A 26,273-nucleotide genomic window follows, 5' to 3' on the forward strand; every position below is an offset into this window, starting at 1 on the left:
TACCATAATGAACACCGATGGGGTATTTTGCAAACGTACAGATGAAAATTAAATGCACAAAGTGAAGCAAATGGGTCAATTTGTTCAGGACAAAGAAGGGGACCTTCAATAAACAAACGGTGCTATATAGAGACAGGCAGCATGCAATTAGTCAAGCACTCCTCCTGTCCGGTGGGCAGGCCGCAGCCACCCTGGGCAGGAGCCATTGTGGTTCTCTCACGAGTGGGTGCCGTCATTTATCTCATTGTAGGAACTGTCATCCTGGTTTTGTGCCCTGCAGCCTTACCACTTCAAATCCATCCTGCCAGAGCCTCCTTGGAGAGTACTACCCACTGGCATCTCTTCTTTTCACCATTTGCCACCTGGGTTGCTTGCTAGAACCTAGCTTCCCCCCTTTCAAGTAAGGCAAACCTCAGGCATCTGACCTCGCTAATATGGACACATGATCATTTGGGTGGGATTGGATGGATGGCTCCCTTTGCTCTGGCTGTGAGCAACAGTTGACTAAGCAAACAGTTTATGACTTAGTTTCTTTTGGAGAGATGGGATGGATGGATGGATGGGTATAGGATGAGTTTAACCTAAAAGAATGGCCCATGTACTTCAGAAGTAACATTTAAACATAAGCAATTTGTGTATGAATTGGAAGTCATTCCTGTGCATGGAAGGTGCGGTTGCTCTGGGTATACTTCTGTGCTGTGAATTCTATGCAACAGTAATTGAACAATATTGAAAATGCATTTCCTGGGGCGCCTGGGCAGCTCAGTCCACTGAGCCACTGCCTCTTGGTTTAGGCTCAGGTCATGATCCCATGGGTCATGAGATGGAGCCCCACTTGGGACTCTGCTGTCAGCAGGGAGTTGGCTTGAAGATTCTCTCTCTCTGTCCCACTCCCCACTTGCACATGTGTACTTTCTCTCTCTAAAACCAAGTCTAAAAAAAAAAAGAGAAAATGCATTCCCTTCTTCTTACTGGCTTCACTACCATCTACCAGTCTAACTTAATGAGAATATATAAAGTATGGGAAATTCTGAGTTCTATATTTAATGATTCATTCCATTAAAAATATTTCTTCAGGGGATCCCTGGGTGGCTCAGCGGTTTAATGCCTGCCTTCGGCCCGGGGCATAATCCTGGAGTCCCGGGATCGAGTCCCATGTCAGGCTCCCTGCATGGAGCCTGCTTCTCCCTCTGCCTGTGTCTCTGCCTCTCTCTCTCTCTCTCTCATAAATAAATAAATAAAATCTTAAAAAAATATTTCTTGGGCATGTGCTATATGCTAGGAACTAGGCTAGGTGCTTAGGATCCAGTGGCAAATGAACCTGCTAGTGGAGAAAGCAATCACTGAATAAATAATTCCAAGCAAGGTTTATAGGGTTCCCAAAGTTGGTTGCGATTCCACATGGGTTTCTATTATCCCTTGTTACTCAAGGCCAGTTGTGAATTCAAGGAATATGAATTCATTGATCATAGTCAGTGACGATGTCTGTTTAGGTCTTGGTAATTCAGGTGCATACTGTTTTTTTTTTTTTTTTTTTTTTACCAAATTTGGGATACTATTGAATGGTATCAAGTGACAACTTAACATTGATTTTGGAGGTCTGCAACCTGCAATTCAATAGAGCCTGGTATTTTCAAAGAAGTGGTTCTTCAGCAGTTGAGACATAGATTGCAATGAAATTTGTCACCCTGTAAATACCACAACTATTTGCTTGTATTAAATGGGGTCAGTAGTTCACAAACCTAGCAATCTTAATATTAGATAAGCCAAAGTTAGTGTAATCCGCTTTGTTGACCTGTCCTCCATTTGTATTTATTCTCCTGAAACCATTGAAGTTTCTTATGCTCTAAAACCAGGGTTGGCAAACTATGGACTATGGGCCAATTTAGGGCCACTTCTTATTTATTGCAGCATAATTTAAAATAGCCAAGACATGGAAATAACCTAAGTGTCCGTCAATAGATGAATGAATAAGGAAAATGTGGTATATATACACAATGGAATACTACACAGCCATAAAAAGTATGCAAAGATAGTTTTATTGGAACAAAGCCGTACTCATTGATTTGTGTATTGTCTGTGACTACTCTTGTGTAATAGCAGTGTCATTGAGTCAAATACTATATGGTCAACAAAGCTAAAAATACTATCTGGTCCTTTTTTACAGAAAAAATATCCTAGCCCCTTGTGTAAAACTACTGACAGAATGTGACACTTTTGGTAAGGTACGTAAGGAATTAAAGTTACATCTCTAAGGCCATCATCTAAACAAGAGATCCTTCCTCTTACTTAGATGAGGACAGTCAATAAAATCAGGAGATGTGTGTGTGTATAAAATCACAAAGAATGGATAACTTAAAATCAAATAAAAAAGATTCTTATTCTATCATAGAACTTTTGATACCAAATTACACTATTTATTTTTAAGTAATCTTTACACCCAACATGGGTGAGATCAGGAATGGCATGCTCTACTGACAGCCAGGTGCCCCTCTTGCTTTTTCTAGGTTATTGTCCCCCTGTCTCTTGGCATTACTGATAGAAGCCCACAGCCTTTATAGAAAACCACTCTGCTTTCTTGATCCAAGCCTCTACAGTGAAACAATAGCTTCATGTGGACACCTGCCCTATGACCATACAAAGCAGATTTGATATGTGGCTCTGAACTTTACTAATTGTATAAAACTGGGCAGGTTACTTAACCTTTCTGAAACTCAGTGTCTTCACTTTTAAAGAAGGACAATAATAGGACTTACCAGACAGGGTTGTTGGGAGGAAGGAAAGAAATAGTATACATAAAACCCTTGGACCAATGCCTAGCACAACATATTGCTCAACACATGGTAGCTGCTATCGATATTATTTCCCCATCCACTTCAAAGACCACTGCCACTGCTTCCCACGATTTTCCCCTCTCCTTTGCCATAATCCATGGTAAATATATCCTCTATTTAGGCTTCTGAGGGATACCCTGACTTCTTTACTCCAGGTGAGTTTTATAGCCATTTACTTTGGCCATCATTCTCAATGGTACATTTTAATTTTTTTCAACTAATATCAACTTTCTTTTTAGAGAAAAATGTGCTGAGTGATTTCATTTAGATAATATTCTTGAAATAATAATTTTAAAAAAGGAACAGATTAGTGGTTGCAGGCACAGGAAAAAAATAAATGATCAGAAACTGCCCCTGAGAAAGTTCAATGCTGGACTTCCTATACAAAGACTTTAAAGCAACTGTCACAAATATGCTAAAAGATCTAAAGGAAGCCATGGAAAAAAACTAAAGGAAATCAGGAGAACAATGTCTCACAAATAGAGCATATCAATAAAGAGATAAAAATTATAAAAATGAAGGAAATAGAAATTCTGGAACTCAAAAGCATAAAAACTAAAATGAAAAAGTCAAGAGGGGTTCCACAGCAGATTTAACCAGGAATAAAAAAAATAATTATAAAACATGAAGATAGGTCGATTGGGATTATCAAATCTGAGGAACATAAAGAAAAAATAATGAAAAATGTACAGAGACTAAGAAACCTGAGGGAAACCTTCAAACAAATGAGTATATTGTTAATAAGAGTCTCAGAGGAAGAGAAAAAAAAGGAGCAGAAAGAACTGCTGGTATAAACTCAAAGAGATCCACACTAATATGCATTATAGTCAAATTGTCAAAATAAAAGAGAAAGAGTAAAACTTGAAGTCAGCAAGACAGAAGTAAGTCATCATATATAAAGGGTACTCAATAAGATTAATAGCCAATTGATCCTCAGAAACCATGATGGGCAGAAGACACTGGTATGACATATTTAAAGTGCTAAAAGAGAGAATTATAAACTAAAAATTCTATGTCCCATGAAACTATCCTTCACAAATGAAGAAAAAATTAAGATATAACAAGATAAAAGCTGAGTTTTTCACTAGTAAACCTACCTTATAAGAAGTGCTAAAGGGAGTCCTCTAGTCTAAAATGAAAGGACACTGAACAATAATTAGAAAGCAAACAAAACAAATCAAAACTACAATGAGATACCACCTCACACCAGTGAGAATGGGGCAAATTAACAAGGCAGGAAACAACAAATGTTGGAGAGGATGCGGAGAAAAGGGAACCCTCTTACACTGTTGGTGGGAATGTGAACTGGTGCAGCCACTCTGGAAAACTGTGTGGAGGTTCCTCAAACAGTTAAAAATATACCTGCCCTACGACCCAGCAATTGCACTGTTGGGGATTTACCCCAAAGATACAAATGCAATGAAACGCCGGGACACCTGCACCCCGATGTTTCTAGCAGCAATGGCCACGATAGCCAAACTGTGGAAGGAGCCTCGGTGTCCAACGAAAGATGAATGGATAAAGAAGATGTGGTTTATGTATACAATGGAATATTCCTCAGCTATTAGAAATGACAAATACCCACCATTTGCTTCAACGTGGATGGAACTGGAAGGTATTATGCTGAGTGAAGTAAGTCAGTCGGAGAAGGACAAACATTATATGTTCTCATTCATTTGGGGAATATAAATAATAGTGAAAGGGAAAATAAGGGAAGGGAGAAGAAATGTGTGGGAAATATCAGAAAGGGAGACAGAACGTAAAGACTGCTAACTCTGCGAAACGAACTAGGGGTGGTAGAAGGGGAGGAGGGCGGGGGGTGGGAGTGAATGGGTGACGGGCACTGGGTGTTATTCTGTATGTTAGTAAATTGAACACCAATAAAAAAATAAATTAAAAAAAAAGATATATTCAAATCCTAAAAAAAAAAAAAAAAAGAAAGCAAACAAAGAAATAAGGTGGAGCAGTAAAGATAGTCATAAAAATAAATGGAAAAGAGAATAGTATTGCATTTTTGGTTTTAAATTCTTTTTTTTCCTATATGATTTAAAAGGCAAATATTTGGGGCTGGCTCCAAATGTTTGGAGGCTCAGTTGGTTAGGCATCTGCCTTCAACTTGGGTCCTGATCCCAGGGTCCTGGGATCCAGCCCCACATCAGGCTTCCTGCTCAGCGAGGAGCCTGCTTCTCCCTCTCCCTCTGCCACTCCCCCTGTTTGTGCTTGTGCTCTCCCTCTGTCAAATCAATAAATAAAATCGTTTTAAAAATTTTAAAAACTGGGACACCTGGGTGGCTCAGTAGTTGAGCGTCTGCCCTTGGTTCAGGTTGTGATCCCAGGGTCTAGGATAGGGTCCTGCATCAGGCTCCTTGCAGGGAGCCTGCTTCTCCCTCTGCCTATGTCTCTGCCCCTCTCTCTCTCTCTCTCATAAATAAATAAATAAAATCTTTTTAAAAACTAAAAAAACGAAAAGGTAAATGTTTAAAATTATTATAAGTCTTTGTTGATGGACACACAATGCCGATAGATAAAGTTTGTGACAGTAACATAAAGAGTGGAAAGAATTGTAAAGCAGCAGAATTTTGTATACTGTTGAAAGGAGGTTGGTCCTAATTTAAACTTAATTGTTTCAAAATTAAGATATTCATAGTAATCCTCAAGGTAACCACTGAGAAATAAACTAAAAATGTACAGAAAATAACAGAGAGGATCAAAATGGTACACTAGGGGGAAAAATCAGTCACAACAGAAGGTAGTAATGGAGAAATTAAGGAGTGAAAAAAAGTATCAGACCTACAGAAAACAATTAACAAAATGGCAAAAGTTAAGTCTGGTCTTATCAGTATTTATTCATTTTTAAACTTTTTAACAGTAATCTCTATGCCCAACTTGGGGCTCAAACTCAGAACCCCATGATCAAGAGTTGAGTGAGCCAAGTGCCCCAGTAATCACTTTAGATAAAATGGTTTAAACTCTCCGAACTCTCCAAGTAAAAGGCAGACATTGGCAGAATGGACAAATAAACATAGTTCAAATATCCAACCATAGAAGAGTAACTAGATTCAAAGACACAAATCGGTTGAAAATAAGAGGAAGGGAAAATATGTTCCATGCAAATAGTAACCAGAAGAGCTGGTGTGGCTATACTAATATCAGACAAAATAGACTTTAAGTCAAAAATTGCCACAAGAGACAAAGGATGCATTACGTACATAATTCATCAAAGGGATAATTCATCAAGAAAATATAGCAATGATAAACATATATGAGCTTAATAACAGAGCCCCAAAATATATGAAGGAAAAACTGATAGAATTGAAGGAGTAATAGACATCTGTACAATAGTAGTTAGTAGACTTAAATATCCCATGTCGAATAATGGATAGAACAAGTAGAAAATTAATAAGAAAACTGGAGATTGAACAACACTTTAAAACTAATTAGATTTAGCAGACATATATACAACATACGGTCTAACAGCAGGAGGAAGCAAATTCTTTTCAAGTGCACGTGGAACAATCTTTAGGGTAAGTTATACGTTAAGTCACAAGAGAAGTTTCAATAAATGAAAATTTTCAAATCATACAAAGAATCTAATCACACTGGGATGAAACTAGAAAGCAATAACAGGAGGAAAACACAAATTTCTCTAAATGTAAAAATTAACACACTCTTAACCATTGAGTTGCAAAAGAAATTACAAGTAACATTAGAAAATACTTTGAGATGAATAAAAACAAATAAACACACACACACAGAAAACACAACATACTGACATGTATTGGGTCAAAGAAAAGTCGTGCTCAGAGGGAAATTTATAGCTGTAAATGCTTGTATTATAAGAGAAGAAAGATCCCAAATCAATAACCTGACTTTACACCTTAAGGAAAAGAAGAGCAAGCTAATATCAAAAGCTACGAGAAGGAAGGAAATAATAAGTATTAGAGTGCAGATAATTAAAATAAAGAATATAAAAACAATAGAATCAATGAAATCAAAAGTTGGCTCTTTTGAAAAGATCAACAAAACTGAGAAACCTTTATTTTAGACTGATCAGGAAAACAGGAGAGAAGGTTTAAATTACTAAAATTATAAATGAAAGTGACATTATTACTCCAGACCTTAAAGAAACAGAAAGGACTATAACAAAGTACTATGAAAATTATATGCCAACAAATTAGATAACCTATATAAAATGGACGAATTTCTAGTGGCACACAAATTACCAAAACTGACTTAAAATAAATACGAAATATGAATTGACTTAAAGCAAGTGCAGAGACTGAATCAGTAAACAACATCCTAAAAAAAGAAAAGCCCATGACCAAATGGCTTCATTGGTGAATTCTACCAAATATTGAAAGAAAAGTTAACATCAATCCTTTTCAAACTTACAAAAAGTAAGTGAGGAATTAACACTTTCTAATGCATTCTATTAGGCCAGCATTACCCTGATACTAAAGCCATACAAAAACATCACAAGATGCTCGAAATCACTGATCATCCGGGAAGTGCAAATCAAAACTACAATGAGATATCAGATTACCCTGTCAGAATGCCTAAAATCAACAACACAGGAAGCAGCAGGTATTGGCAAAGATGTGGAGAAAGGGAAACCCTCCTGCACTGTTGGTGCAACCTGGTGTAGCCACTCTGGAAAACAGTATGGAGTTCTTCAAAAAGTTAAAATAGAACTACTAGGGCACCTGGGTGGCTCAGTCAGTCAAACCTCCAACTCTTGGTTTCAACTCAGGTCATGATCTCGAGCTCTGAGCTCAATGTGGAGTCTGCTTAAGATTCTATCCCTCTTCCTCTGCCCCTCCCCTGCTCACATGCACACTCTCTCTAAAATAAGTATAAGTTAGTGAATAAATTATTTAAAAATAGAACTACCATATGTTCCAGCAATTACACTACTAGATGTTTACCCAAAGAATACAAAAAAATTCTAAATCGAAGGGATACATGCACCCTGATATTTATAGCAGCATTATCTACAAGAGCCAAATCATGGAAACAGCCCAAGTGTCCATTGACTGATGAATGGATAAAGGAGAGGTGGTATGTGTGTATGGGGGTGTGTGTGTATACATAGATATACATATGTATTCACACCTACTCATATATTACTCAGCCACTAAAAAGAATGAAATCTTACCATTTGCAATGAAATGGATGGAGCTAGACAGTATTATGCTAAATGAAATAAGTAGTTAGATAAAGATGAATATCATATGATTTCACTCCTGTGAGGAATTTAAGAAACAAAACAAGTGAGCAAAGGAATAAAAGAGAGAGAGAGAGAGAGGCAAACTGAGAAACAGACTCTTTTTTTAAAGATTGATTGATTGATTTCTCATGAGAGACACAGAGAGAGACAGAGGCAGAGACCTAGGCAGAGGGAGAAGCAGGTTCCCACAGAGAGTCCAGTGCAGGACTCGATCCCAGATCCTGGGATCATGCCCTGAGCTGAAGGCAGATGCTCAACTGCGGAGCCACCCAGGCATTCTGAGAAACACTACTCTTAACTGTAGAGAACTGATGGTGACCAGAAAGGGAGGTGGGTGGGGAGATGGGTTAAATAGGGCATAGGGGTAAAGGAGTGTACTTGTGATGAGCACTGGGTATTGTATGGTAGTATTGAATCACTAAATTGTACGTCTGAAACTAATATTATACTGTATGTTAATTAACTGGAGTTCAAATAAAAACATTTCTAACTGGACATCACAAGAAAATAATACTATATACTAATATCCCTTATGAATATAGATATAAAAATCCTCAACAAAATATCAGCAAACTGAATCCAGCAGCATCTTAAAAGTTTAATACACCATAACCAAGTGAGGTTGATCCTAGGAATGCAAGAATGGTTCAACATATGAAAATCATTTGGTGTATTACACCACATTAATAGGCAAAGGGAAAAAAGCACATCTCAATTAACACTAGAAAGACATTTGACAAAACCCACTATGGTTTCATGATAGAAATACTCACAAACTAGAAATAGAGGAAAATTTGTCAATATAAAAGCTCTATATGAAAAACAGACAACTAATATAATGGTCTTTCAATGGTGAAAGACTGAAAGCTTTTCCCTTGAGGTCAGGAACAAGAGAAGGGTGCCCACTACTACTACTTCTGTTTAACATTGTACTGGAAGTTTTAGCTAGGGCAATTAGAAAGAAAAAAAGTGTTCATATTGGAAAGGAAGAAAGGAAAGTCAATTTTCAGATGATATGAAATTATATATAAAAAATCCTAAAGAATCCACAAAAAATTAGAGCTAATAAATGAATTCAGCAAAGTTGTATTATACAAAATCAATACCCAAAAATCTGTTAAATTTTCATACTTTAGTGCTTAGTCATCTTTAAATGAAATTATGAAGACAGTTTCATTTATAATAGCATCAAAAAGAATAATATGTTTAGGAATGAATTTAATAAAAGAAGTATAAAACTTATACTCTGAAAACAAAACATATTTGTTTTTTTAGATTTTATTTATTTATGTATTTATTCATGAGAGACACACAGAGAGAGGCAGAAACACAGGCAGAGGGAGAAGCAGGCTCCCTGCGGGAACCCAATGTAGGACTTGATCTCGGAACCCCGGGATCACGACCTGAGCTGAAGGCAGACACTCAACCACTGAGCCACCCAGGTGCCCCTTCAAAACATATTTGAAAGAAATTATAAAGACCTAAATAAATGGAGATGCCTCATGTTCATGGATTGGGAGACAATATTGCTTTAATGGTGACACTATCCAAGGCAATCTACAGCTTCAATGCAATCCCTACAAAACTTACAGTTATCAAACAGTGTGGTACAGACATATAGATGGACATATAGATCAGTGGGATAGAAATGAGAGTCTAGATTAATGTATCTATTGTCAATTGATTTTTGACAAGGGTGCTAAGTCCATTCAATTAGGAAATAATAGTCTTTTCAACAAATGGTTCTTGCAAAATTGAATAGTGACATGCAAAAGATTGAATTTGGACTCCCTAGTTAAGACTACATATAAAAATTAACTAGAAATGGATCAAAGACTTAAATGTAAGAACAAATATTGTAAAACTCTTAGAGGGAAATGTAGGATATATCTTCATATCATTGGATTTGGCAATGGATTCTTAGATATGACATCAAAACATAGATAACAAAAGAAAAAATGGATAACATAGAATTCATCAAAATTCAAACTTTATATGTTTCAGAGGGCACTATCAAGATAGTGAAAAGATAACCTAAAGAATAGAAGAAAATAGGGATCCCTGGGTGGCGCAGCGGTTTGGCGCCTGCCTTTGGCCCAGGACGCGATCCTGGGGACCCGGGATCGAATCCCACGTCGGGCTCCCGGTGCATGGGGCCTGCTTCTCCCTCTGCCTGTGTCTCTGCCTCTCTCTCTCTCTCTGTGACTATCATAAATAAATAAAAATTTATTAAAAAAAAAAGAATAGAAGAAAATATTTGCAAATCACATATGTAAAGGATTTAGTATCCATAATACGTAAAGAGCTCTTATAACTCAACAACAAAAAGACAAACAACCTGATTGAGGAGTAGTCAGAGGACTTAAATAGATATTTCCCCAGTGAATATAAATAAATAGCCAACATGCTGGTAGTGAGAATGTGAAATGGTGTACTTGCTTTGGAAAACACTTTGGCTGATTCTTCAAAATGTTAAACATTGAATCACCATAGGAACCAGCAATTCCATTCCTACAAAAGAATTAAAAACATAGGGACGCCTGGGTGGCTCAGTGGTTGAGTGTCTGCCTTCAGCCCAGGGTGTGATCCTGGTTCTGGGATCAAGTCCCACATCGGGCTCCTTGTATGGAGCCTGCTTCTCCCTCTGCCTGTATCTCTGCTTCTCTCTCTGTGTCTCTCATGAATAAATAAATAAAATCTTTAAATAAATATAAGACTTAAGAGTGTATTTTAAAAAAAGAATTGAAAACATATTTAAGCAAATGAATGCATACAAATGTTCATATCAGCACTACTCACTTTAGCCTCAAGATGGGAAAGAATAACAAGTGTCTATCAGCTGATGAGTAGACAAACAAATATGGTATACCCATACAATTGAATATTATTTGGCCTTGAAAAGAAATGATATAGTGATACATGTTACAACATGGATGAACCTCTAAAACATGCTGATCAAAAGAAACCAAAGAGAAAAGGTCACATATTATATGATTCCATGTATATTAAATAATCTAGAATTGGTAAATCTATAGAAACAGAAAGCAGATTAGTGGTTTCCAGAGCTGGGGTAAGGGAGAATGGGTAGTGACTGCTTAATGGGTATGGGATTTCCTTTTGGAGTGATGAAGGTGTTTTGGAATTAAATAGAAGTGATGGTTGCCTAACACTGGGAATGTACTAAATGCCTTTGAACTGCATGCTTAAAATGCTTCATTTTATGTTATGCAAATTTTAAATAAATTTAAAAAGTGATCATGCTATGTGCCATGAGGAGAATGGATTTGAAAATAGCACGAATGGAAATGAGACCAGTTAGAAGGCTATCACAGTGGTCCAGATGAGAGATGATGGGGGCCTCAATTCAGATGCTGGCGGTAAGGATAGAGAGAAGCAGGTTGCTTCAAATTATTTAGGAACCAGCGTATACAGGACTTGGTGGCCAATGAGATGAGGTATGCATGGCAGCAGGCCCTGAGGATGTCTCCGAGGTTTTAAGACTGGGTACCTAGTCAAACAGCAGCACCATTGGGATTAAAACACATTTTACAGATGCACAATTAGGGAGGCCATTGGCTTGCCCACTGTCCCACAGTGAGCCAGTAAGGGAAACCTGTGCAGTACTGCTCTCCTGCTCTTCTGACTTCTGGTTCAGGAGCCTTTGCACATAATATAGCAAAGACGAGTACAGACTTTAAGAAATACCTGGAATATTTTCAAATAACTGCATAATTGAGATCTTATTTGCCTTCATTTTAATACCTGTGTTTGCAATTATGAAGTTTTAGCCATGACCATATTCTGATGTAAATACATCTCTCCTCTCTGAGCCCCCAGCGGCTGCCACCTCCCTTTATTATGCTTTCTATCCGGGACTGACAACCCTGAAAGGCCCTTCTCTCATTGACCTTTCCTCTTGCATCAGCACAACCCAGGAAATGTAATGTAGCTTTTCCTCTGCTCTCCAAAAACAATATAGCTGTAAGGGAATGAGTTTCTGCAGCTACCAGCTTTCTGGGGTTGAAATAGAGATGAGCCACTCAGAGCACCCCAAGTATAGGGATGAGTAGAAGAGGCTTTGGGCTTGGGGTTGGGGGCTGGGCAGGAGAAAGGAGACAAAGCACGTGACCCTATCATGGGGACCTCAGTCCCAGGAGGCAGTGGGGGTGGGAGCACAGCAAAACCTCAGCTGCTAGAGAGGAAGAGCCAAGACCTTTTGTCTCATAATGTATGGAAGAGTGTGCGCATGTATGTGATGATGATGATTAAATGGTACATGGTATCAGCGAAAATTGTCAGCACGGATGCTGATTAGGGATGCTGAAGAACTAATAGTATGGAAGGAAACTGGAAAAATTGGTCTGAGTGTGGAAAAGTAATACTAATTACAATCATTTATGCGAACTGCTTACCATTTATGACTAATTACCACCCAACACAATAACCATTAGGTATATCATTAAGTATGTGTCAGATTAACTTTGTTGTCAGTTTTATTTGTGATTAGAACAGTAAACTCTGCATGTATGCTTGCACTTAATAGTTTGTTGCTCATGCAAGCACGGCTGTCAGCTCACAATTTAAAAAAACATTATGTTAGGGCTGGAGCGTGGCAGGCTTTGAATTCCAGGCTAAGTAGTTTGTAGTTAATTTAGGAGGCAATGGGGAGCCCTTACAGGATAATCAACAGGGGAGATACATGATCAGTGCTGTACTTTAGGAATCACAGACTGGCAGGGCTGAAAGATTCCTTAGAGATTACTTACCCAGTGGTCACCATCCAGGAGGCATGGCAATCACACCGAGGGTTCTCGAGGGGTTGTCAAGATTTCAGAAAGACTACAGGGAGCCATGCACCTCTCCATAATAAGGCTGTACATTTCAACTGCAGCATGAATGTTATTTGTTTGGGGTTAGAATTAATCAAACTGGGGCACTGATCAGAAGCATTAATTGGCAGTTATGAAGTCTGATTATTTATTTTTACTTTTAAAAAGATTTATTTATTTCTTATTTTAGAGAGACAGAGAGAGAAGAGAGAGAGAGAGAGTAGGAGCAGGGGGAGGCGCAAAGGGAGAGAATCTCCAGCAGACTCCCTGCTGAGCACGGAGCCCAACCCTGAGATCAGGAGCTTGATCCCATGACCCTGCAATCAGGACCTGAGCTGAAATCAAGAGTCGTATGCCCAACCGACTGAGCCACCCAGGTGCCCCGATTATTTTTTTTTAATGGGAAAACAAGTTAATTGTTTCTTAGCAAATGAAAATTTTAACATTAGAATTTTTTTTTCTAATCATGGGCTCCACAAATTAAAAACAAAAGAAAAGGGGGTCTTGAGTCGTGAAAAAGTTGGGAGCCTCTTTACAATACAACCAATCCTTTCATCTCCAGATGGGAAAACAGAGACCGATGGAACTTGCCTTAGAGGAAGATGGACAAATGGATTGGACAGTACAAGTAGAAGGTAAGCAAAGTTAGATACCACAAAATCAGTTCCGTAGGCACTTGAGGTGCATGGATCAGGGTGGTACAAATTGGTTTACAAAGGAGAAGGGCAGATGGGAGAGAATCAAAAGGCAGTGCCACACAGGATCACTGGTTGGATGTGGGCAGAGAAGAAGAGAAAGAAGTTGAAGAGGACTCTGAAATTTCCAGTGTGGCTGAATGGAGCAATGATGGCATCATCAGCAGAAATACAAAAAGATGGAGGAAGAATTGGTTTTGGAGTAGAGGGGAATCATGAGTTTGGTTTTAGAATATATTGCCCATAACTTGTAGTGGTGAGTTTTCAAAAAGAACATGGTGATAGAAATTGGAAACACGTGGGTTTGGCTTTTGGTAAGGAATTTTTCTTTCTGACTCTCATTTTCCGTATCTATAGATTTGGGGCAATAATATCTACTTTGGGATTAGTGAGATGATTAAATGGGAGCATATACATAGAGTACCTAGCACAATATCTAGCATGTGGCAAGTGCTCATTTCTCTTCTCTGGAGGATGTACCGAGATAGAAATGTTTGAGAGGCAGTTAAGAAACAAGGAAGAGTTCAGGAGAGATATCAGATCGCAAGTCATATGTTTAGGATCCAAAAATGTTTTTTATTTATTTTCTTTTTAATTGCAAAACACAGATAGTGCTTTCTCAGGGTCCCTGGGAGGTGGATGTCACCAGGACATAATACAGGAGAAGCCAAGCCATACTTACTGAGAATTTGGGAAGGACTCCAAAGGAACTCCAGCAAAGGAACCCGAAGGAATGGACAGAGGGGGATAGAGAGCACACTGCCAATGAAGCCGAGGGAGGCAAAATAATTTGAAAGTGGAAGACGTAGTCCATAGGGTCAATTGCAGTAAAAAGATCTAGAAAATGAAGACAGAGATGAGGCCATTAGGAAGTCACTTTTAGAGACCTCAGGGAATTTGGGATGAGTTAAATGAGGGGTTAAGTAGCAAGTGAAGGTAGGTCAGTAGAGGCAGTAAAGAGAAAGGGACCCTTTCAACATGGACCATGAAACAAAAGGGAGAGATGATGGTAACTCAAGAGGAGCAGCCACAAGGGAAGGTCATTTCAGGCTACTTAAAACCTGAGCATGTTGTTGACCAAGGGAATGAACCGGTGGAGAATAGGCTGATTAGACAGGAGAGAGAGGACATATTTGTTAAGCAGGGTCTCTTAAGCTGTTATTCATTGGCAGCCCCAGGCCATGGTCACTTAAAAGATGTGCTTAGCGGAGGACCTAACGTTTAAGCCAAGAGAAGTCACCTGAGGTCAAACCAGAAGCAAGAAATCCCTTTGGAACGGTTTCCCTTTGCTTGTGAACAAACCACCCTAAACAAGGAGCTACTCTTCTCAGCGTGCAGGGTACCTCGCATGCTTTAGGGACTCTGAATTCTGATTATGGCTCCTTAAGGCAGAGGGCCCAAAATTCTGTCCCTTAGGGCTTTTTGGTGCAATTAAGCTTTAATGACAGAGTCATTCTTTTTTTTTTTTTTATTGGAGTTCAATTTGCCAACATATAGCATAACACCCAGTGCTCATCCCATCAAGTGCCCCCCTCAGTGCCCACCACCCAGTCACCCTCACACCCCACCCACCTCCCTTTCCACCACCCCTAGTTCGTTTCCCAGAGTTAGGAGTCTCTCATGTTCTGTCTCCCTTTCTGATATTTCCTACTCATTTTTTCTCCTTTCCCCTTTATTCCCTTTCACTATTTTTTATATTCCCCAAATGAATGAGACCATATAATGTTTGTCCTTCTGACAGAGTCATTCAAATTAAACCTTCCTTCCTCTTTAAAGTATGGAACAAGACCCGCCTGTTTACTATTACTATTTAACATTATTCTGGACATATTGGCTGATGTAATTAGGCAAGAAAAAAATAAGTTAAAAAAAATTGGAAGAGAGACTTCTGGAATGGTGGTGGGAGAAGTTTGGCACATTCCCCCTGCAAAACAACCATTTACCCATTAGGGTAAAAATCATGTTTTAAGACACACACACAAATATTTAAAGTCTCCGGAAATTGTCTCAAGGCATAAAGAAAATGGAGAAATGTTTATTCAAGAAAATCTACTAAATCTTGGTAAGAAAAGTGAGACTCTGTGTCATTTAAGCCAAACCTGCTCCCATCCCCTACCCTACCCCAGGTCACTTATAGCAGCTCCGTCCCTAGATGTGGCTAAGAAGATGAGGGCTCCCTCTGCCCCAGATTCTAGTCCAGGGCTACTATTTCACAACCAGAAAGGCAGGCTCTGGGGTGCCTGGGTGGCTTAGTTGGTTAAGCATCCGACTCTTGGTTTTGGCTCATGTCATGATCTTGGGGTTGTGAGATTGAGCCCTGCGTTGGGCCCTGCACTCAGCTCGGAGTTGGCTCAGGGTTCTCTCTCTCTCCGTCTCCCTCTGCACCTCCCCTACTCATGCATGCTCTCTCTGTCTCTCTGTCTCTCTATTTAAAAATAAATAAAATCTTAAAAAATAAAAAAGGCAGGCTCATCACCCCAACCCCATGTTGCAGAGCCACTATTCAGGGAGCTGCAGCCAAGAGGACTGGTGCTCCCTTCCTGTATTCAGCTCCCACTTGTAGGGCAAAGGCTCTGCCCTTGTCATGACAGACTCCAATGGCTCTTGCTCCAACTCACCCATAGGTTGGTGGTAGGTTCCATGTTTGGAGGGCAAGCAAGCAAAAGAGATCGAGAGATGTCACCTCCGCAGCAGTGCCTTCTTGGAGAGCAGAAGTGTCAGGGAGAAACAGACCACTGCCCAACCCCGGGCAACCACCAGTCTACTTTCTAGCACTATAGATGTGCCTATTCTGGTTATAGCATATAAATGGGATGATGTGATATGTGGCTTTTGTGTCTGGCTTCTTTCACTTAGCATGATGTCTTCAAGGTTCATTCACACGATAGCATGGATCAGTACTTCATTCCTTTTTTTTTTATAGTGGTAAAATATGCATAACTTAGAATTGACCAATTTAACCACTTTTAAGTATACAGTTCAGTGGCATTAAGTATGTTCATATTGTTATGCAACCATCACCACTAACCATCTCCAGAATTTTTCATCATCTGTACCCTTTACACAATAATACCCAATTCTCCTCTCCCCCAGTCCCTGGTAATCACTATTCTACTTCCATCTCCATGAATCTGTTGGGGCTACTTCACGTATGCGCAATCATACAATATTTGTCTTTTTGTGTTTGGCTTATTTGGCAGAATCAAAGTCTAGTATATGGAAATATCACATTTTGTCTACCTATTCACCAGGTGATGGACATTTGGGTTATTTCCACCTTTTGGCTATTATGAAAACTGCTGCTATGAACACCTGTATACAAGTTTGTGTGTGGACATGTGTTTTCCTTCCTCCTAGGCATATACGTAGAAATTGCTGGTAAATGTGATAACTATGTTTAACCTTTTGAAGAGCTGCCAAACTGTTTTCCAAAGTGACTGCATCACTTTACATTGCCACCAGCAATGTGGGGTTCCAATTTCTGTCATCCTTGCCAACACTTGCTATTGACTTTTTAAAAATTATAGCAATCCACTGCTGGGGATTTACCCCAAAGATACAGATGCAGTGAAACGGCAGGACACCTGCACCCCAATGTTTCTAGCAGCAATGTCCACAATAGCCAAACTGTGGAAGGAGACTCGGTGCCCGTCAAAAGATGAATGGATAAAGAATCTGTGGCCTATGTATACAATGGAATATTCCTCAGCCATTAGAAACAACGAATACCCACCATTTGCTTCGACGTGGATGGAACTGGAAGGTATTATGCTGAGTGAAATAAGTCAATCGAAGAAGGACAAACATTATATGGTCTCATTCATTTGGGGAATATAAAAAATAGTGAAAGGGAATAAAGGGGAAAGGAGAGAAAATGAGTGGGAAATACCAGAGAGGGAGACAGAACATGAGAGACTCCTAACTCTGGGAAACGAACAAGGGGTGGTGGAAGGGGAGGAGGGCAGGGGGTGGGGGTGACTGGGTGACGGGCACTGAGTGGGGCACTTGATGGTGAGCACTGGGTGTTATGCTGTATGTTGGCAAATTGAACTCCAATAAAAAAAATTTTAAAAAAAATAGTGAAAGGGATCATAGGGGAAAGGAGGGGAACTGAGTGGGAAAAATCAGAGAGAGGGAGACAGGACATGAGAGACTCCTAACTCTGGGAAGCAAACAAGGGGTGGTGGAAGGGGAGGTGGGTGGGGGGATGGGGTGACTGGGTGACGGGCACTGAGGGGGGCACTTGACGGGATGAGCACTGGGTGTTATACTATATGCTGGCAAATCGAACTCCAATAGAAAGTATACAAAAAATAAAAATTAAAAAAATAAATAAAATAAAAATTATAGCAATTCTAGTGGGTGTAAAGTAGTATCTCATTGTGGCTTTGGTTTGCATTTCCCTAATGGCTAATGATTTTGAGCACCTTTTCATGTGCTTGTTGGCCACTTGTATATCTTTAGAGAAATGTATATTCAAATGCTTTGCCCATTTTAAAATTGGGTTGTCGTTTTTTATTATTGGTTTGTAAGAATTCTTTATATGTTGTAGAAACAAGTCTCTTGTCAGATATATGATTTGCAAGTATTCTCTTCCATATTGTGGCTTGTCTTTTCACTTTCTTAATGGTGTCATTTGAATCATAATAGTCTTTAATTTTAATGAAGTCCAATTTATCTACTTTTTCTATAGTTGTTTACACTTTTGGTGTCATGTCTTAGAAGCCATTGCCTAATCCAAGGTCATGGAGATTTACACTTATTTCAAAAATGAAATACGTGGGACTACCAAGAAGATAATCACATGGAAAAAGTTATCGAACTATTTGAAAATCTGTAATACAGTCTTATATAGAGATACAGATTTATCTTTATGAACTTAGTAAATAAGATCTATTGGTAGGTTTAACAACTATTATAATTTTGAAGTGGTAATGAACATAATGATATTTTGAAATATCTACAAGTCTAAAGTGATAGGAAAATATCTGTGATTTCTATTGGTGACCAAGTCATAGGTGTTGCTGATATTACTTTGGTCTGTTGCTTATACCATAACAAAAGGAACTGCTTAATCTCAGTCAGAAGTTAGTAGAAGTAAAGCTGTAATTTTTCCTACTCAAGTTAATAGGTCCTCTGACTTCTATCTGTGGATCCTAGGTTAAGAACACTTACTGTAGATGAAGTCAAAGCTCCAAATGAATAAGAATACTGTAAAATTTTGTTCAAAGGTGTTATTAACAAAGCAAGATTTACCCAAGAAATCCAAATGTTGAGTAATCAACAAAAAGGCAAAAGTTATGTTGAAATGATGACAGCTGACTTAGACTTAACTATTATCTACCTTGGTTGGGGACAATTAATTCAGTGTAGAAAAATATTTTGGTAGTCCCTTCCTATTCAAATGTGATCAACAAAGATATAATATTACTATCCTTTTAATAACTGGACTAATGGGATTCAAATTTTATCTAAATACTCTAATTCACTCTAATTCCAACTGAAGGTTGAAAACATACATAATTTACTTTCTGGTTGGATTTATTCAAACTGTTCTCAGAAGAGATGAGTTTGTTGAGGCAACCAGCTGCTCTGGACATTCTCAGGTAGAAAACTGTACTCAACTGTAACGGGGAAAAAATAGCAAATACTAGAAATAGATTACAGAAAAGAGTGTCTGAGGGAAAAATTAATGAGGGGTTATATTTCCTAGCTCGCTGGAAACAGATATCTCCCTCTAATAATCTGTTGATATGTTTGCTGTTATTATGGTTTTGAATAGGTAATGCATTTACATGGTTCAAAAGTCAAAGTGATGTAACAAGGAATCCCAGAAAAGGCTTAGGTCTCACCTATAGTACCATTTACCCTACCCCCCAACCCTATAGGCAATGATTCTTTATGATACGAAAGTAAATATCTGTGTTTGTACCCCTTTCTTACACAAATGGCAGCATACTATATATACTGTTTTGCATCATGCACTTTTTGCTTAATAGTATATCCTGGAGAATTTTCTATATCAGTGTAGTAAGAGTTTCCTCATTCTTTTTTACAACTGATGAGCATCCCATGGTAGAATATACATACCATTGTTTATTCCACCTATTCTGTTTGATAGACCCTAGAATTGTTTCAAGTCTTTTCTCTTAGTAGGTCTACTTTTAAACCTTTACACATTTTATTTAGAAGTTGCATTAGTTTAGACCCTTTGGGTTGCAAGTGGCAGGAATTCTATTTAAATTAGCTTAAATCTAAAAAATGGGATGCTTACTACTGAGTGGTAACTCATCCTTCCCTCCTTTTTGCCCATTCATACTAGCATGAAACCTTTGCTTTTACAACACACATCTGGCCTTTATTTCTCTTCTTTACCCATAAGCCCAGTACCATCCAAGTATCACTGCTTGGAATCTCCTTGATCTTTAAATCAAAAACAGAGTCAAGCCCAGGAGTCATAGGTCAATCTTATTATAAGGTGGCCATCCAGATGATTCATAGCATGCCTACATAAAGGTCTTGTTTAGATAAGCATCAAAACAACATAAAATTAAAATATTCTCATGGAGACCTCATTTTCTCCCAGAATCATTTCTGGAATTCCAAGTGGGGAAAACACTGGACTTCAGGATATGTTTTCAGGAATATTTTAGGTGCAAAACTAGGTGTCTTCTAACACCAAGAAAGAGAGAGTTTGATTCAAGACAAAAATAGGCATTTCTGAATGAGCAGACTGTTGCCCAGGGAGTGGGGATAATCTACACTTCAGATACATAAACAAGTATCTGCTAAATTTTGCTACCACAAGAAATCACTTAGTGAGTGGAGAAGTCGGCCTGGCCTGCATCAAAAAGATCATCCTATGCAGTGGATGGAGAACTTTTTTGAAAAATATATTTTATTTTATTTTATTTTATTATTTTTTTTTTTGAAAAAGACCTTTTAAAGGGCTGGAAAATAAGACCTATATGAAGAAAGTAAAATGAATTGGTGTTATTCAGTTCGGGGATGAAAAGGATGAATTAGAGTTGAATATATGAATCAAGATGAAGATCAGTTAATCTCTGTAGGAGGAAGAGAAGTGACCTTCACTTGCAGGTAGATTATGAATGAGGAAATGCTCTCTGATAATTAGAACAACAGCAATGGAAGAGGATTAGGAGTCCCTTTGCTTAAAGGTAGAAAAGCCACCATCTGTTTATGTGTGGAAGATGGCTGTCAAAGACTCTTGGGGCACTCCTTTTAAGCATACTGGTAGTGTCCATGGACCTCACTAAGGGTTGAGGTAAACTAGAAAGGAGCTATGCATACCTTTGGGGATTTGAATCAGTAGACCCAGCTTAAGAAAAGATTCACATCTCTTCCCAAAATCTATTTTAGCTGGTAAAAGATTTAAATCACAGGTGTGTCCATTTAGGAAATGGCTAGAACTCTTAGAAGAGAGAATAATGAGTTTTGCTGCTCTTAAAAGCAACTTGTGGGGGTGCCTAGGTGGCTCAGTTGGTTAAGCATTTGCCTTTGGCTCAGGCCATGATATCAGAGTCCCGGGATCGAGTCCCACATTGGGCTCCCTGCTCAGCAAGGCGTCTACTTCTACCTTTCCCCTGCTCCTTCTCTCTCTCTCTCCCTCTCCCTTTCTCAAATAAATAAATAATCTTTTTTTAAAAAGTGAGGCTCCTGGGTGGCTTAGTGGTTGAACATCTGTTTTTGGCTCAGGTCATGATCCCAGGGATCCTGGGATCAAGTCCCACATCAGGCTCCCCGTGAGGAACCTGCTTCACCCTCTGCCTGTTTCTCTCTGTGTCTTTCATGAAGAAGTAAATAAGATCTTTAATTTTTTTTATTTTATGATAGTTACACAGAGAGAGAGAGAGAGGCAGAGACACAGGCAGAGGGTGTGCATGCACCGGGAGCCCGACGTGGGATTCGATCCCGGGTCTCCAGGATGGCGCCCTGGGCCAAAGGCAGGCGCCAAACTGCTGCGGCACCCAGGGATCCCAAATAAGATCTTAAAAAAAAAAAAAAAGCAACTGTGATAAGTTTCATGTTCTCACTTAATTGAATAAATGTCCTGGGGTTAACCTTATCTCAGGCTATTCTGCAAGGCACAGCTTGACATTGTATCTATTTGGGGTTTTATCCCCCCAACTCAATCCTTGTGCCATATACCTAGGGTGATCTTGTTTTCTGAAAAATATTTGCAACGTGTGGTTTGAGAAAAACATGCTTGGGAATAGTGGTTGGCTTATCCTATTTATACAGTCAAGATTTATTTACTCTGTACCTACTATATACTAAGCACTATCCTTGCTACTTGGAAAACAGCAGTGAATCAAACATGTAGAGTTTTCTGTCTTTGTGGAACTTACATTATTGCGAGGGGAGAGAAATGATAAATATTTTAAATATTTATATTTTAAATTAAATATATTTTATAGTTTAAATTAAAATATTTATATTTTAAAACTAGGCAACTTGTGTAGTATGTTAGATAGTAATAAGTGCTACTGGAAGAAGAAAAGGCAGAGCCAGGCAAGGTGGATCAGGCATGCTGGTGTTAGGAGCAGGAAGCAGGTTGCAGGATTAAGGTGGGTGGTTAGCGTAGGTCTCTATGAGAAAATCAGTTTTGTTCAAAAACCTTAAAAATGCAAGGAAAGGTGGACATCTGTGGGGAGAGAGACCTAGGTCTATGGGACAGCCAACGGGAAGGCTTTGAGACAGGAGAGTGGTTGGTGTGTTCATAGAATGGCGAGGAGGCCAGTGTGGATGGAGGGGAGGGAGGAAGATCAAGAGTAGTAGTAGAGGAGGGGCAGATCCTGAGGGCTTTGTCGATCACAGGAAGGGCTTTGGCTTTTACTTTGAGGAAAATGAGAGTCACTGATATGTTTTGAGCAGGGCACTGTCAGATCCGATTTCTGCTTTTAAAAGATTGCTCTGACTGCTCTGTTCAGAATAAACTGCAAGGGAGTGAGACGTGTGGTTTCCATACTCATGGATTTACCAGCGTTTAGTTCAATAACAGCAGCACCCAACAACATGCTTCAAATTTCAGTTATCATCACATATTAACTGTGCAATTGCATGAAGTACAGATTGTGCTCATTGGTCTTTGCAGTCCACAGTTCACTCCCTAATAACGGATGCACATCCTGATCAGTGACCATTCCTGTCACTTCCTTCAAAGTCTGTTGGTGATTGGCATTGGTGATTCATGTTGTTTAGTTCGTGCACAGAGAGAGCAAAGCCTACACTTGTGTGTCACCCGCTCTGTTCACAGTGATAAACCCATATGACTGATAAAAACGGATACTCAAACAAAGGGAGGAATTGGCCAACAAAGATGAAAGTGCAGCAAAGAAACAAAAACATATAATGCTTAAAGTGAAATTCAAATCAAAGGTATATGGAGTTATAGAAGAAACAGCTGCCTGTGGGATCATGGTAATGTTGACACTGCCACCATTTGAGAGCTCCCGGATATGCAGAGGATCTTATGTAGAATTACACAGAGGAACTTCGTGAAGGTGAAGTTTCTAACATAAGTGAAAGTTGTGGCAAAAAGAATAGATTTTCCAAAGGAAGTGACACCAGCAAGAGGTCACACTGAAGGAATCCATGGCGATATTTCACAATATTAAGTGTGCAAAGGATAAAATGTGGGAAGCTGATCCAAACTTTGAAAGGAGTATGGCAATTCACCAAGGCATGAAAAGATGTTCTCTTGGTATTAGAAGTTATGAGAAGAAGAAGGCAAGCACTGTTAAGACTACCCTTGATATATTTCTTACAAAGAAATAAAGCACTTTAATTGTCAACATTTCTAATGTTGTAAATTATAGTGTACTAAACAAATACGAGTTTCACAATTTTTTCATTCCCTTATATAATTATAATGAAATGGGCAGTGAAGTTTTTTTTAACATTTTGACAAAAAAATTAAATGTCAAAGAACAACTGCAATTTCCCCCACTGATTAAGATTGCTTTGCACTGTTTCAGTTGACCCTCATTTTCAACATCCTCCACTGCCACGGACAGCGAGGACTGCCGGTACTTAGTGATGACTAGATCTGGGCCTTGACGTTGGAAGTGAGTGGCTACAGTGAAGGAGAAGTGGTCTTGTAGTTGAAGGGTTTTTAGTGCTCCTTTTCAGTAGAAATTCTAGAACCCTCAACAGCTGTGAGAGATTTATATCAGTGACTCATTAATATAAGCAATCCAGCAGCCTAAAGCTTAGTTGTGTGAGAAGAGGTGGCAGCAAGTTCCCATACTCTCAACCCTTCTCTCTCTTGTTGCCACTGTACTGTAAAATGCTGCCTTTAGAGATTTAGGTCTTCAGGTTAAGCCTTGCCCTTCAATTGTTTAAAAAAAATATATGCCTCAAATGCTAACTATGTGAGGTTATGTATGTGTAAACTAACCTTATTGTGGTAATCATTTCGCAATGTATATGTCTATCAAGTACAAATAAAATATGGATGTGGAAAGACTGCTGTAGCAAGTAAGTGCACTAGGACATTACAGGTAGAAGGGTACTGAGGTTCCAGAAAAGGCATCTTTTTAGAAAAAGAAAATAAATTTGGCAATATGTAACAAAAGCCTTAAAAATGTGTGTTTCCTTTGACCCAGTCACTACCCTTCTGAGAGAGTCTGGAGGGAAGTAGACTAAAAATTATGCACAGACTTGTTTGTCATGTTATCATTTATAATGTTAGAAATAATGGTGGGGGGATGTGTAAGTAAATACAGTACATGCAAATGATGTGATATTATGCATCCCTAAAAATATATTTATAAAGATCGGGAATTTTCTTTGAGTCATCATGAAAATATCATGGGAAGAGTGTGTAAAATAATATAAATTGAAAAAATAAGAATACGAAACTGTATATCCTGTGTGATCTCATTACAGGTGCATAGAAAAAACTGGAAGAAAAGATGTCAAAGTGTTATTAAGATCCAAAGGGGCACATGCACCACAATGTTCATAGCAGCATAGTCCACAATAGCCAAACAAGAGCTGAGATGGCCACTGAATGGATAAAGAAGATGTGGTGTATTGGGCAGCCTGGGTAGCTCAGCAGCTTAGCACCGCCTCCGGCCCAGGGCCTGATTCTGGAGACCCAAGATCGAGTCCCACATCGGGCTCCTTGCATAGAGCCTGCTTCTCCCTCTGCCTGTGTCTCTGCTTCTGTGTCTCATGAATAAATAAAATCTTAAAAAAAAAAAGATGTGGTATATAGATACTCAATGGAATACTACTCAGCCATCAAAAAAAGAAATCTTGACATTTGCAAGGACATGGATGGAACTAGAGGGTGTTACACTAAGCACAATAAGTCAGAGAAAGACAATTATCATATGATCTCACTAATATGAGGAATCTAAGAAACAAAACAGAGGATCATGGGAGAAGGGAAGAAAAAAAAATAAAACAAGACAAAATCAGAGAGGGAAATAACCACAAGAGACTCTTAATCATAAGAAACAAACTGAGGGTCGCTGGAAGGGAGGTGGGTGAGGGGATGGGGAACTGGGTGATGGGCATCAGGGAGGGCACGGGATGTTATGAGCACCAGGTGTTATATGCAACTGATGAATTACTGAACTCTACCTCTGAAACTAATAATACATTGTATATTAATTGAATTTAAATAAGAAAAATAAATAATAAAAAAGAGTAATAATAAATAAAACTGTAACGATGGAGGGAGGTTATTATGATTACTTTTGAGTGTAGGAATTGTGGGAGATTAAAATGTATGAAAGAAATGTATGTTAATTTTTTAAAAAATAATAATGCGCAATAATACTGGCTCTGGAGCAGGACTGCAGACTAGCCGCATTGACCTTGGGTAGGCTCTCTAGCGTCTCTGCGCCTCTGTTATGTCATCTTTAAAATATGGGTAACAATAGTGTTGACCTCCTAGGGTTGTTATGGAGATTAAATGGGTTAGTACTTATAAAACATTGTGAGAGCTTCTAGTATATAGTAAGTGCCCAAGAAATGTCAGCTGTTAATTTATTGACGTGTGTACAGCTGTAAAATGAAAGCTTATTCTTTTACTCATTTTCTACATTTTCACTTGTATATACACAGGAATTGTGTATATACGTATGTATAGTTAACAATGAATACAATTAAACAACTTGCTGTATTCACTAAGCAATGTATCAATAAATTGTGAACCTTCTTGCACATCTGTAATGTAGATCTACTAACCTTCTGTGATGGCAACATTAGTGTTCCAGAGTATGTACTATATTTTATTTAACTATTTCCTCACTGATGAATATATATCTTATTCTCAAATACTGCTGCAATGATTCTGACCCTCTGTGTATATTTTTTCTGCACTTACATGAGTATCTTCAGAGGACAGATTCCTAGGAGTGAAATTGAGTCAAAGGATATTTTGCTGATGACATTGGCAGATATTTCCAATTTCTCCTCCAAAGAAGTTGTGCTAATTTATGAATACATGAGAATGCCATTTTGCCCAGCACTTCATCCCCTCTGGATATTATCAGTCTTTTAAAAATTTCCTGCCTTTTAGGCAATATGGTATCTCATCAGGGTTATAATTTGTATTTCTCTGATCACCACTCAGGTTGAGCATATTGTCTTATGTACATAGGTCCTTTGCATTTCCTCAACTGTGAATTGCTTGCTCAAGTCCTTTTCTGTG

The 26,273-nt window shown here is 38.7% G+C and overlaps 1 long non-coding RNA gene across 4 annotated transcripts in view; it reads left to right on the forward strand.

Moving 5' to 3' along the window:
• Positions 1-24,664, forward strand: part of LOC102156336 — a 354,886-nt gene extending 330,222 nt beyond the window's left edge. For 3 of the 4 annotated variants that reach the window (XR_005386467.1, XR_005386466.1, XR_005386468.1), the window contains 3 exons: positions 13,453-13,525; positions 23,584-23,673; positions 24,497-24,664. This is a non-coding gene — a long non-coding RNA (uncharacterized LOC102156336). The remainder of the gene's footprint in view (positions 1-13,452; positions 13,526-23,583; positions 23,674-24,496) is intronic. The other variant, XR_005386469.1, reaches the window with a different exon arrangement.
• The last annotated feature ends 1,609 nt before the right edge of the window (positions 24,665-26,273 follow it).

Source organism: Canis lupus, chromosome X, assembly GCF_011100685.1.
Source record: "Canis lupus familiaris isolate Mischka breed German Shepherd chromosome X, alternate assembly UU_Cfam_GSD_1.0, whole genome shotgun sequence".
Taxonomy (NCBI): domain Eukaryota; kingdom Metazoa; phylum Chordata; class Mammalia; order Carnivora; family Canidae; genus Canis; species Canis lupus.